The 12,085-nt window shown below is 42.4% G+C and overlaps 1 protein-coding gene across 3 annotated transcripts in view; it reads left to right on the forward strand.

The window, feature by feature from the left end:
* Positions 1–12,085, forward strand: part of HTR4 (5-hydroxytryptamine receptor 4) — a 973,132-nt gene that overhangs the window by 217,187 nt on the left and 743,860 nt on the right. The gene's annotated exons all lie outside the window — the stretch shown is intronic.

The following is a 12,085-nucleotide window of genomic DNA, read 5'->3' on the forward strand; positions in this document are numbered from 1 at the left end:
TGTATAATGTCACTGGTGATCACTGTATTACCTGTACACTGACACTATATACAGAGCTCCTGTGTATAATTTCACTGGTGATCACTGTATTACCTGTACACTGACACTATATACAGAGCTCCTGTGTATAATGTCACTGGTGATCCCTGTATTACCTGTACACTGACACTATATACAGAGCTCCTGTGTATAATGTCACTGATGATCACTGTATTACCTGTACACTATATACAGAGCTCCTGTGTATAATGTCACTGTATTACCTGTACACTGACACTATATACAGAGCTCCTGTGTATAATTTCACTGGTGATCACTAGATTACCTGGACACTTACGTTATACATACCATGTATAGAGCTCCCGTGTATAATGACACTTATGGTAATATTAGTAATGTGGTGGTAATATTAGTAATGTAGTGGTAATATGTGGTCTGGTCATGGTGTGGCAGTTTTTCTCCCTTCTGTGTGGTATTATTCGGTCACTATGTTGTGGTAATATGTGGTCTGGTCATGGTGTGGCGGTATTCCCTGTATGTGGTATTATTGGTCATTTAAAAAAAAAATGTATATGACACATTCCCTTAAAGAAAACTAAATAAAAATATATCTAAAAAGAGTATTGGATATTTTAAGAAAATTTTAATAGGTTAGAGTAGGGCCCGCCCAGAAGAGTCTACCTTATCGTGGTGGCGGCTTTAAAAATCTTTTGGCCAAAACAAAAGCTGATGGCTATGTATGTGGCGCCGTCACATGGCCGAACGTCAGGAGAACCTGGTGGCAGCGACGTGGACGAGCGCCAGGATTCTGCAGGGATTGCATGGGGGTAAGTATAACAAGTTTTATTTTTTTTAAATACAATTAATTAACTAGGAGTGGGGGGAATCAGAGATGCACGGGGGGGGTGAGAGATGCACATGGGGGGGGTGAGAGATGCACATGGGGGGGGGTGAGAGATGCACATGGGGGGGTGAGAGATGCACATGGGGGGATGAGAGATGCACATGGGGGGTGAGAGATGCACATGGGGGGGTGAGAGATGCACATGGGGGGATGAGAGATGCACATGGGGGGATGAGAGATGCACATGGGGGGGATGAGAGATGCACATGGGGGGGATGAGAGATGCACATGGGGGGGATGAGAGATGCACATGGGGGGGATGAGAGATGCACGGGGGGTGAGAGCTGCACATGGGTGGGATGAGAGCTGCACATGGGGGGGTGAGAGATGCACATGGGGGGTTATGTTTACATAACTTTGTTGCCTTATGAAGGGCAGGGGGGGCCCCCAAAATTTCTTGCACAGGGGCCCACTACAGTCTGTGTCCGCCCCTGTAAAACATTATACATGCCCTTATTCAACAAATCTGATTAGGAACATGCATATATCATCTGCACAGTGGCCTCTTTAAGAACAATATCAAGTTAAGCTGGATTGTCCATAAATAATGAATATCGAGTATTTGCCAGGAGCCTGTAGAATCCAGTACCTATTTTTGGGCTATGCACTTTGGAAAGTCTTCAATGATCTTCAAATGTGTAAATGACATTAGATGGTATAGGAGAAGCAAATCTGGATCTTTCTTGTGGATATTTACCCAGTATTGAGAATAAGTACACACTGCCTTAGACACTGAATAAGACGTCTTCGTGTGAACTTTGGCGCGTGCTAGTAGAATCTGCCATGATGGCTGTAGCTTGTTTGTTCATGTACTGTATGTAACCTTCTGAATAACACCATGGGGTTTCAGCTTCTCAGAAAAAAGTACAGACATAAAGGAAAGGTCTTGTATTGAAAGCCTGAAGACAGCAGTAAACCACTCAATGTAATAATGGTTCATCAGAGCATATTATTCTTCTTTATGCCAGATCTGTTACATGAGAATACAAAGATAAGTTAAAATGAACCCTGGGGAGAACTCTTTGTACTACTCTGGCAGTAATATGTATTTGTTGTTCTTGTGTCCGCCAGACAATAGGACTCTTGAGATGGGCTCACATACAAGCGTATTTATATGGGTGCTTTTTTATTGTAATTAAATTGAACTATCACTAAGATTGGTATGTCAATATATTAGTGAACAGATTCAGTCCAACTGTCTATGATGCTGTTCTTTTCAAGTACTAGGAATGAATGAATTTATTAGAATAAAATTTGTATCAAATTTTATGACACTCATAGGGCCCAGTGAAATTAAAGCACTTGTGATTTTATTTGTGTAAACTGCCAAAAAATACCTACAAACATTTTACATGTTATTATTTATTATAGCGCCATTTATTCCATGGCGCTTTACATGTAAAGAGAGGTATACATAATAAAAAACAAAAGTACAATCATCTTGAACAAAACGAGTCACCAACTGATACAGGAGGAGAGGGGACCCTGCCTACAACGGCTATTGCAGAAGGTTGCAAGAGCCACAGTAGGCTCACATGACCTCTCATGACTGTGCAGGCTTCCCCATAATCCCTTGCAGCTATCACATCACATGGTATTGAGCAGTCATTCAATGGGGACCATTATAATCTGAATAAGAGTCGAGGCAGGGAGTGCATGAAACATCCATTTTAAAATGATTTAGGAAAGTGATAGAACAATCAAGCTCAAAGCTCCAGCAATAGAGAAAGGAAGAGAAAGCCCTTAAGGCTGTGTGCCCACTATGCATTTTTCAAGCGTTTTTGCCACGGAATTTCCGCAGCGAAAACGCTTAAACGCTTGGTAATACGTGCCCCGTGGTCCCCAATGATAATCCGCATATGCTGTGCACATGCTGCGGAAATTTCCGCTGCGGATTATCATTGTGGAAAAATACGCAGCATGTCCATTAATTTTGCAGACACGCAGCGTAATTGCCGCCATTGGCTTGCATTGAATTGCTTAATATCCGCATGACTACATGTGCACATGCGTATATTGTGCGGATGGTACCCAGCGCTGTCGGCGGTCGCGTGACCTGTCACATGACTCAATGACGTCATCGCAGGTCCTTTCACACCACCGCGACCCATACAACAGACCAGACGGAGCAGAGAAAACACTGGGGGCCATCGGAAGGTAAGTATAATCTTTATTTTTTGCCATTCTTATTCTTTTTTTTTTTAACTATTACTTGGTCACACTATATAAATCCATGCCGGTTGCATGGATTTATATAGTGTGACCAAGTTGTCAAGCACTTTTCCAAGCGCTTGATAACCCGCATGCAGAAATGCATGCAAGAAAGCTTGACAAAAGCTTTTACTTGGCGGGAAAAAACGCATGTAAAATCCGCATGCGTTTTTCCTGCCAGGGAGATGCGGAAAAAATATGCAGCATTTCTGCATTGTGGGCACTTAGCCTAAATATTGGAAAAATACTCCACTACTGAAGAAGATTAGTGTAGTAGTTTGATAATAAAGATTCAATTGATAGGTAAATAAATATGAGAGGTGTAAGCAGTAGCGAGCATACTCGCAAGTACTCTGTACTCCACTGAGCATATCAGTACTTGAGATGCTCAGAGCTCGCAGAGTACTTCTGAGATGCTCGGGCGGATGCTCGGGTCCCCACCCTGCATGTTTGGTGCTCTTTAGAGCGCCAATCAACATGCAGGGATTGTCTGCCACATGGTGTAATGCTGCAGCCATGTTGGTTGTGGCATTACAGTTATTGGCTGGCCGCACAGCGTCATCAGGTCTATATAAGACCTGGCGCCACCATGCTCTTCACAGTCTATTCCGCAATCAGACAGTGTAGAGAGAGGTGCTGCTGAGCTAGGGAGAGATTTGGTTGTTTATTAGTTAGTGAAGCTTTTCCACAAGATTCTCTACATATCCATCTAAACTAACAGTCCTTCTGAGGACTAATCCAGCTGCATCTATATCAGTGCTAGGCAGGCAGGCAGGGTATATAGCAGACTGCAGTGCACATAGCAAGAGGGTCCATTCCAGTTCTGTCTGCTGGTGCTTTTACAGATATTTGTAGAAAAAGCCCCAGATATCAGGGGCCAGGAATCTTTTTTTTATTATTTTTTTTATTTTTTTTTTATCTTAATCCTGATTATTTGCTTAAAAAGCAATCCAGAGAACACCGTTTTTCTGCACCATTTACTTGTTGGTACTGCAGAATATGGCCAGGTCCTTTCCATATTCGGCTATGTGCCCATATAGCAGATTTGATGCAGAGCGTTTTTGCCTCTCTCTGGCAGAAAAAACGCATGCAGATTTACCTGCGTTTTTTTTTGCCAGAGAGAAGCGTTTTCGCATGCGTTTTTTCAAGCACTTTTCCAAGCGATTTTGAGCAGTGCTTGACAAGTTGATCACACAATGCAACCGGCATGGATTTATAATGTGTGAACAACTTAGATGCTTTAAATGCAGCATCTATAGTTAAAAGAAAAAAAAAAGAATTAAAACGTTAAAAATAAAAAAAAACTGTATATTCACCTCTCCGGCGGCCCCCGGTCTGCTCTCAGGTCTCCTCCAGTCTGCTCCCGGCCGAGTCTTCTCTCTTAAGCATCCCGCAGTGTACTGTCAGGACCTGCGGTGACGTCAGTCAGCTGATGGTCACGCGACCATCACCTGGTCGCGTGACGATCAGGTGACTAAATGACGTCACCGCAGGTCCTGATAGTACACTGCGGGACGCTGAAGAGAGAAGACTCGGCCGGGAGCAGACTGGAGGAGACCGGGGGCCGCCGGAGAGGTACATACACACAGGTTTTGTTTATTTTTAACCTTTTTATTTCTTTTTTTCACCGCGTGGTAGCCGAGATGAAGAGGAGTTGAAGTCTCCTCTTCATCCCAGGCACCACATGCACATGCAGCGTAATCGCGGTAGAATTGGTCATGCTGCGTTTTGCAAACCAATGCGAATTCGGCGCACAAATTAGCGCATCATGTGCACAGCACATCCGAATTCACATTGCTTTGTATGGCAGACTGTTTTACAAGCGTTTTTGCGGCCGTAAATACGCCGCAAAAACGCTACAAAAACGCTACGTGGGCACATAGCTGGATTTTTAGCGCTGTAAGGCTATTTCAAACTGTGCAATTATATGTGATCCGTGTGATGGACAAACAATGAAAATTCTGCCATTTCTGGTCTCCATTGAAATTTTGTTGCAATGTGTCAGCAAACTTATTGATACAAGGTCGCTGTTAAAAATAGTTACCTACAGGCCAGCTATATAAAACTGTGATTTGTCCGTCACACGGATCACATATAAGTTCGCTACAAATTCAGCCACTTGTAGTGAGCGTGGAAGATATTGTCCTCCATTTAAAATGGGCAAGGCATGTGGCAAGGGATGGGGAACTGGACGTGATGATGCATGCAGAGGCCGAGGCAGTGGGCAAGCTGAAATTGTGCCACAACAAACACCCACATCTTCTCGCCCGACATTCCTGTCCCAATTACTAGGGGACCACAGCACACCACTATTGAACTCAGAGCAGTGTCAAAAGGTTGTTGGTTGGAGAGTGGATAATGCTTCCAGTCACGTTGCCACCACCACCCTGTCTTCCACATGGTCAAGTCTCAGTAGCTGTGAGTCTGGACCGCATTTTCCTCACCCTGATCCTCCTTCCTCCCACCATGCCGAGTGCCCGGAGACAACTGATCCCACACTTGGACACTCCGAAGAGCTGTTCACTTTTCCATTGATAGATTCGGGCCTCTCGCCTTGTCCACTTGAAGCGGGGCAAGTGTAGATCGCATGTAGTGATGCACAAATATTTGAGCAGCCACGGTCATACGAAGGCAACAGTGGGAAAGTGTCACAAGAGGTGGACGATGATGAGACACAATTGCCAGAAAGTCAGGAGGAGGACCAGGATGCGGAAGTGGAAGATGAGGTGGTGGATGATATAGTAACTGAGCCAACCTGGCAGGAGGACATGCAGAGTGAGGACAGCAGCACACAAGAGGAGGGAGGCAGAGCACCCCAACAGGCAGGAAGAAGCAGTTTGGTGGCCACAGACAGAAGGTGGGCAACCGTTCCCCGTAACACCAACATGACGGAAGTTGCCAGTACAAGTGTTAGGTCTTCCAGAGTCTGGTTGCTTTTTAAAGACTCTGCTAATAACCCCAAAAAGGCCATTTTCACCACCTGCGAGGCCAGCATCAGCAGGGGTAGCAAAACTTCCAGCCTGACCACCACCAGCATGATCAGGCACATGGCAGCAAAGGACCCAATTTTGTGGGCCAAACCCCAGGGTTCAGGAACAGTGTCTGCGGGTGACACCACTGCTTATTCTGCTGTTGTGAGTACAAGCCAATCCCCTGTCCATAGTGCATGCAAAGATGCCTCCAGCCCTGCACCTGTCGTTGCACACTCTCAGCTAGAACCATCAGCAAGCACGTCCTTGTCCCAGCACAGCATTCAGTTGTCCATACCCCAGTCTTTGAAATACAAGCGCAAGTACAGTACGTAGCCAACGCCCCACAGGCCACACTACTGAATTCCCACATTTCGCCACTGCTTTCGCTCGACATGTTGCCTTTTAGGCTCGTGGAGAGGGAAGCTTTCCGCAACATGATGGCGGCGGCCATCCCTCGGTACTCGGTCCCCAGCCGCCAATATTTCTCCCTATGTGCCGTCCCCGCATTACACAAGCACGTGTCCCACAACATTAGCCGTAGCCTCAACAATGCAGTTACTGGGAAAGTCCACCTAACCATGGACATGTGGAAAATTGCTTGTGGGCAGGGACGGTACATCTCGCTGATGGCACACTGAGTTAATATAGTGGAAACCGGGACCCATTTTGGACCTTGGGACGGAACACATCGTCCCGATGCCAAGGATTGCAGGCCCTAGGTCAATCAGGGTTCCTCTGTGCCGTATAATTACTGGGTATTCAAGCTGGACACGTGGAATGAACTGGCTCTCTACGCCTTGGAGGTCTTGGCCTGCCCTGCCGCAAGCGTTATATCAGAGCGGGTTTATAGTGCTGCTGGTGGAATTATAACTGAAAATGCTGACAGGCTGACTCTTATAAAAATGAACAAGGGCTGGATTACGCCAGACTTCTCAACACCACCAAATGATAGCAGCGTAACGATCTCAAATCCAGTGTCTTTTTTGGTAGGTGTATGCACCTTTTCACACCCACACATGGGTATATTCTTCATGATTTTGGCAATTTGATCTTGTCCTCCTCCTTCTCCTCATCCACCATATCACCAGGGTGACCGTGGTCTGTGATACAACACCCACATAATTTTTTAAAGGTGTTTATGATGCCCGTAAAAAAAAAAAAATGTATACATTATTTTCATGTATACCACCCAGGGGTACATGTTTGTCAGCCCATACACTTAGTGCATGAGCATTACAAGTATAGGAGACCCCCTCCTTTCTAATGGGAACATTTTTTATGAGGCCCTGCTCCATGTCTTTTCCAAGGTGCATTGGAGAGCCTCCCAATTTTTGGCAGCCCTTGCATTCACTGCATAGGCCAACACTATGGGAGGCCCACTTCCTAATAATGGGAACATTATTTTCATGAGGCCCTTGTCTAAGTCTCTTCAAAGGGGTATTGGGGTGCATCCACATTTTTCGAAGAGGTATTGGGGTGCTTCCAAATTTTGGGCAGCCCTGCCACTCACTGTATTCGCAATAACAGTATAGGAGACCCACTCTTTGGTAATGGGAACAACAAAGAATAGCTGGCTGATGGCTCTCTAAGAATAGTAAAGGCTGCCTGACGGCCCTATAAAGATAGGCTTTGTGACTTTCAGAATCCCTCCTTCATAAATGAAGCAGGATATGTCAGATCATGTCTCTCACACCACATGGCCAGATAAGGTTGTAAAATGTTAAAATGACATTTCCCGGTGAATGTATTTGTCATGGTTGAAAGCAATGCAAAAGTGAAAAAAAAAACGCATCAAAAACGCTACGTGTGAACATAGCCCAAGGTGTAGAGGAGTATTTTTGTTCTTGGTTATTTATTTTGCCTTATATAAAAGTCATTACCCTGGAAAGGATGTTCCTTAACATATTTCCCAGGATAATCCATTTAGGTTTAGCTTTGTATGTTTTATTGTGAGTCTGTAAAAGTGGCGTAATACCTCTGACAACATTGTTGACAGCAGTGACCTGGGAGTCAGAAATGCTTCCAGGGGTCTTCCCCATGACGTTTCAATGTCATTTGAGCACTGTTTCCATCAATTTGGGCAATTTTTATGCCCTCTGCAGACCGCCGGGGGGAGCCGCCTGAAAAATGCTAGAGTTTCTCATAGACTTACATTGGGCTCATTGCTTGGGTCGAGCACCCAAGTATTCCAATGTGCTCGACCTGAACAAAGAGCACCCGATCATTTTAGTGCTCGCCCATCACTAGTAAGCAGCAGTGCCAGACTGTGATTGATCAGTGATTGACCTATCATTTGTGGGAAAGGGGTTGTATCTTGTTAAAAAAAAATAAAGATAAAAAAATATATAACTGTGCATGTCTTTTTTTGCACATCTGTTTTACTAGTCCAATTTGCCAACCATAAATCCAACATGTTTACAGCGATTTGCTGTTGCATATTGCTTTTTGTACATGTATGTACCTATCTAGCATTTCTTATGTTCTTTTTTTTTTGCAAGGGTTGAATACCTGAGGTTGAAAAGATTGTCAAAAGTTAATTATAGTGATGTAAAAAAATGTAAAAGAAAAAAGTGGCAATAGAATGGGTAGTGTAAAAGACAAAAAAAAAACAGTAACATGGCTATGAAAATGGGAGCCACTAACAGAAGTACCATCCTGCCTGGCAGTAGTACTACCAAACAAAGGTCACAATTAGCCTCCTTTGCCTCTGCCAAGCAGGAAGTGATGGTGGACATCAAGGAATATAAGGCACATAACTCATTTCAAATAATAGTGTAATATGGCACTCCTAAGAGTGCTCGGATAGGGCTCCACCCAGTTAAAATTCATGTAGAAAAGAATCCAGCACTCTTGAATGGATTATGTAGGAAAAATCTTTAATTTGTATGATCCAATATAGTGTATAAATCATGTGACGTTTCAGTTGAACTGACCTTTATCAGACATACACAAATGATATGAGACCACTAAGACAAAGTTGTGGAGGCAGCGCTGTATTGATTGCAACAGCTGTCGTTGAGTAAAGTGCTTTTCTCATATAGCCCTGCTTACGTAACAAACGTAAAATATTACATTGATCATCAAATGACAATATAATATTCAATTGCACAAAATAGTTTCCAAAAAAATTGTGAAAATAAATATAAATGGCCTTTAAATTGATTCATTCACTTAGACTTGTAAATATGTATGTGTTGTATGTTGTATTTTACAGAAAAACTGCACACAAAAATTTAGTGTTTTTGTTAGAAAAACTGTCCTTGCCAGCTTGGTACTTAGTTTGCTAATCTCACGTAACAACCCAGGAGAATGACAATTTTATGTGAGAAAATTTGTGATTTGCTGTTTCACTTAATGCTGTTAAAATCCTACCAAATTGAGGGTAGAATAGGGTCAGTATTACTTCCACTTGCTTTATTTCAGTAAACAAGGGTAGTCACACTTGATATTTTACATCCAGCTTATAACAGGATTGAAGGCTTGTCCGTTAACATTTGCATCTGCAGGCACACACTAAACTTGAGACTAAACTTCATACAATTGTGCTTTTCTGTTTCTGTTATGAATGTTAAAATTTGGAATCTATCAAAGACTGTATTATATTTTTACTTTGCCTATCTGCTCCTCGATACAAATTCTGCATTCTCCTCCAAGGTCAATAGCAAACAAAACCTGTATGTACTGGATCTAAAAAGGATATAATGGCTATTCAATATCACAAGTGCTATCCAATTTTGTACCTGATGGACTTGCAAATTTTTCTTCCTATGGAAAAAATCATGCATGTACAGTGGCTTGCAAAAGAATTCACCCACTTAACATTTTTCGTGTTTTGCTGCCTCACAATCTGGAATTTTACTGTTTGCTTTTTTTGAGGGTTTGCATCAGTTCATGTAAAGAACATGCCTACAACTGTGATCATGTGATTTTCTTTTTATTGTGAAGCAAATAACAAATAGGAAAAATGTATGAAAACTTCAGTGTGTATAACTATTCACCTCCCTAAAGTCAGTACTTTGTAGAGCCTCCCTTTTGCAGCAATTACAGCTGCAAGTCGCTTTGGATAAGTCTGTGAGTTTTCAACATGTTTCCACTGGGAATTTTGCCCATTCCACATGGCAAAACTGCTCCAGCTCCTTCAAGTTGGATGGTTTCCTCTGGTGAACAGCAAAGTCTGAAAGATTCTCAATTGGATTAAGGTCTGGGCTTTGACTAGGCCTCTCCAAAACATTTACATGTTGCCTCTTTGCTTTGCTTTGGATCATTGTCTTGCTGAAAGGTGAACCTCCGTCCCAGTCTCAAATCACTGACAGACTGAAACAGGATTTGCTCAAGAATATCCCTGTATTTCACACCATCCATCGTCCCCTTGTCTCAAATCATTTTCCCAGTCCCTGCTGCAGAAAAACATGGCCACAACATGATGCTGCCACCATCATGTTTCACTATGGGGATGGTGTACTTGAGGTGGTGAGCTGTGTTGGTTTAGCGCTAGACATAGCGTTTACCTTGGTCATCAAAAAGTTCAATTTTGGTCTCATCTGACCAAAGCACCTTCCTCCATACATTTAGGGAGTCTCCCACATGTCTTTTGGCAAACTCAAGACAACTCTTACAATTTTTGTGTGTAAGTAAATAATTTTTCTGCCCACTCTTCCATAAAGGCTACCTCTATGGAGTATACGGCTTATTGTGGTTCTATGGACAGATACTCCAGTCTATGCTTGGGAACTCTGCAGATCTTTCAGGGTTACCTTTGGTCTCTGTGCTGCCTCTCTGGTTAATATCTTCTCTTGGCAGGTTTGTTGTGGTATCATGTTATTTCCATTTGATGATGATGGATTTGATGGTGCTCCAGGTGATCTACAGAGATTGGCATATTTATTTAGAACCCAAGCCTGATTTATACTTCTCAACAACTTTGTCCCTGACTTGTTTGGAGATCTCCTTGGTCTTCATAGTATTGTTTGGTTAGTGGTGCCTCTTGCTTAATGGTGTTGCAGCCTCTGTGGCCTTTCAAAAAAGGTGTGTATATAATAACAGACTATGTGGCACTTAGATTGCACACAGGTGGACTTCCTTTGACTAAGCATGTGACTTATGAAAGGAGTTGCTTGCACCAGAAATTTTTAAGGGCTTCATAGCAAAAGGGGTGAAAACATATGCACAAGATTGCACACAGGTGGACTTCCTCTGACTAAGCATGTGACTTATGAAAGGAGTTGCTTGCACCAGAAATTTTTAAGGGCTTCATAGCAAAAGGGGTGAAAACATATGCACAAGCCAATTTTTAGTTAATTGATCCCATAAATGTAATTACTGTTTATATTTTATTCACTTTACCAACTTAGACAATTTTGTCTATTTTATATGCATCACACAAATCCGATTACAAAAATAATTAAATACAGGTTGTAATATAAAAAAGTAGGTAAAAAAACAAGTGGGGGGATACTTTCGCAAGTCACTGTTTATTCCACTTCATTCACCTAGAAATTGGGAATGAATAATTACCAGTGGCTACTAAACTGAATGAAATAAAGGCCCATTGCTTATACCAGAAAAACAAATATATCTTTTTTTAATCTCTTGGAATTTTGTTATCCTGAGTCTACAAGTAAAATCCCCTGAACACTTTAAAAGCTTCTTTCAAAAAGACAGTGTAAATTATTTAATTTCTACTATTTCAGCCTACATTACTGGGAATGATAGAGCTGCGGGGCTCTTGTTCTCCTTAGATAACATTGTGCCAGGGCTGAACTTGCATTCTTTGGTTTAATATAGCCAATGCTTGGTTGTTTGCATTCTGTTTAGTTTTTGCTGCAAATGTTCTATGTATCATTCTTCAGAGTTTCATTATACACTGGCGATGATAGTCTTAATAAAAGAAAATCCAATTAATGTGAAATCGAATTGAGATATAATAAATATGTACTATCATATACATTACTATTTGCTAAAGCTTCATCAGTTACTTTGATACATATTTTGTTTGGAT

This window comes from Phyllobates terribilis, unplaced genomic scaffold (genome assembly GCF_046119375.1).
Source record: "Phyllobates terribilis strain yellow unplaced genomic scaffold, ASM4611937v1 Scaffold_11__3_contigs__length_659146591, whole genome shotgun sequence".
Lineage (NCBI taxonomy): Eukaryota > Metazoa > Chordata > Amphibia > Anura > Dendrobatidae > Phyllobates > Phyllobates terribilis.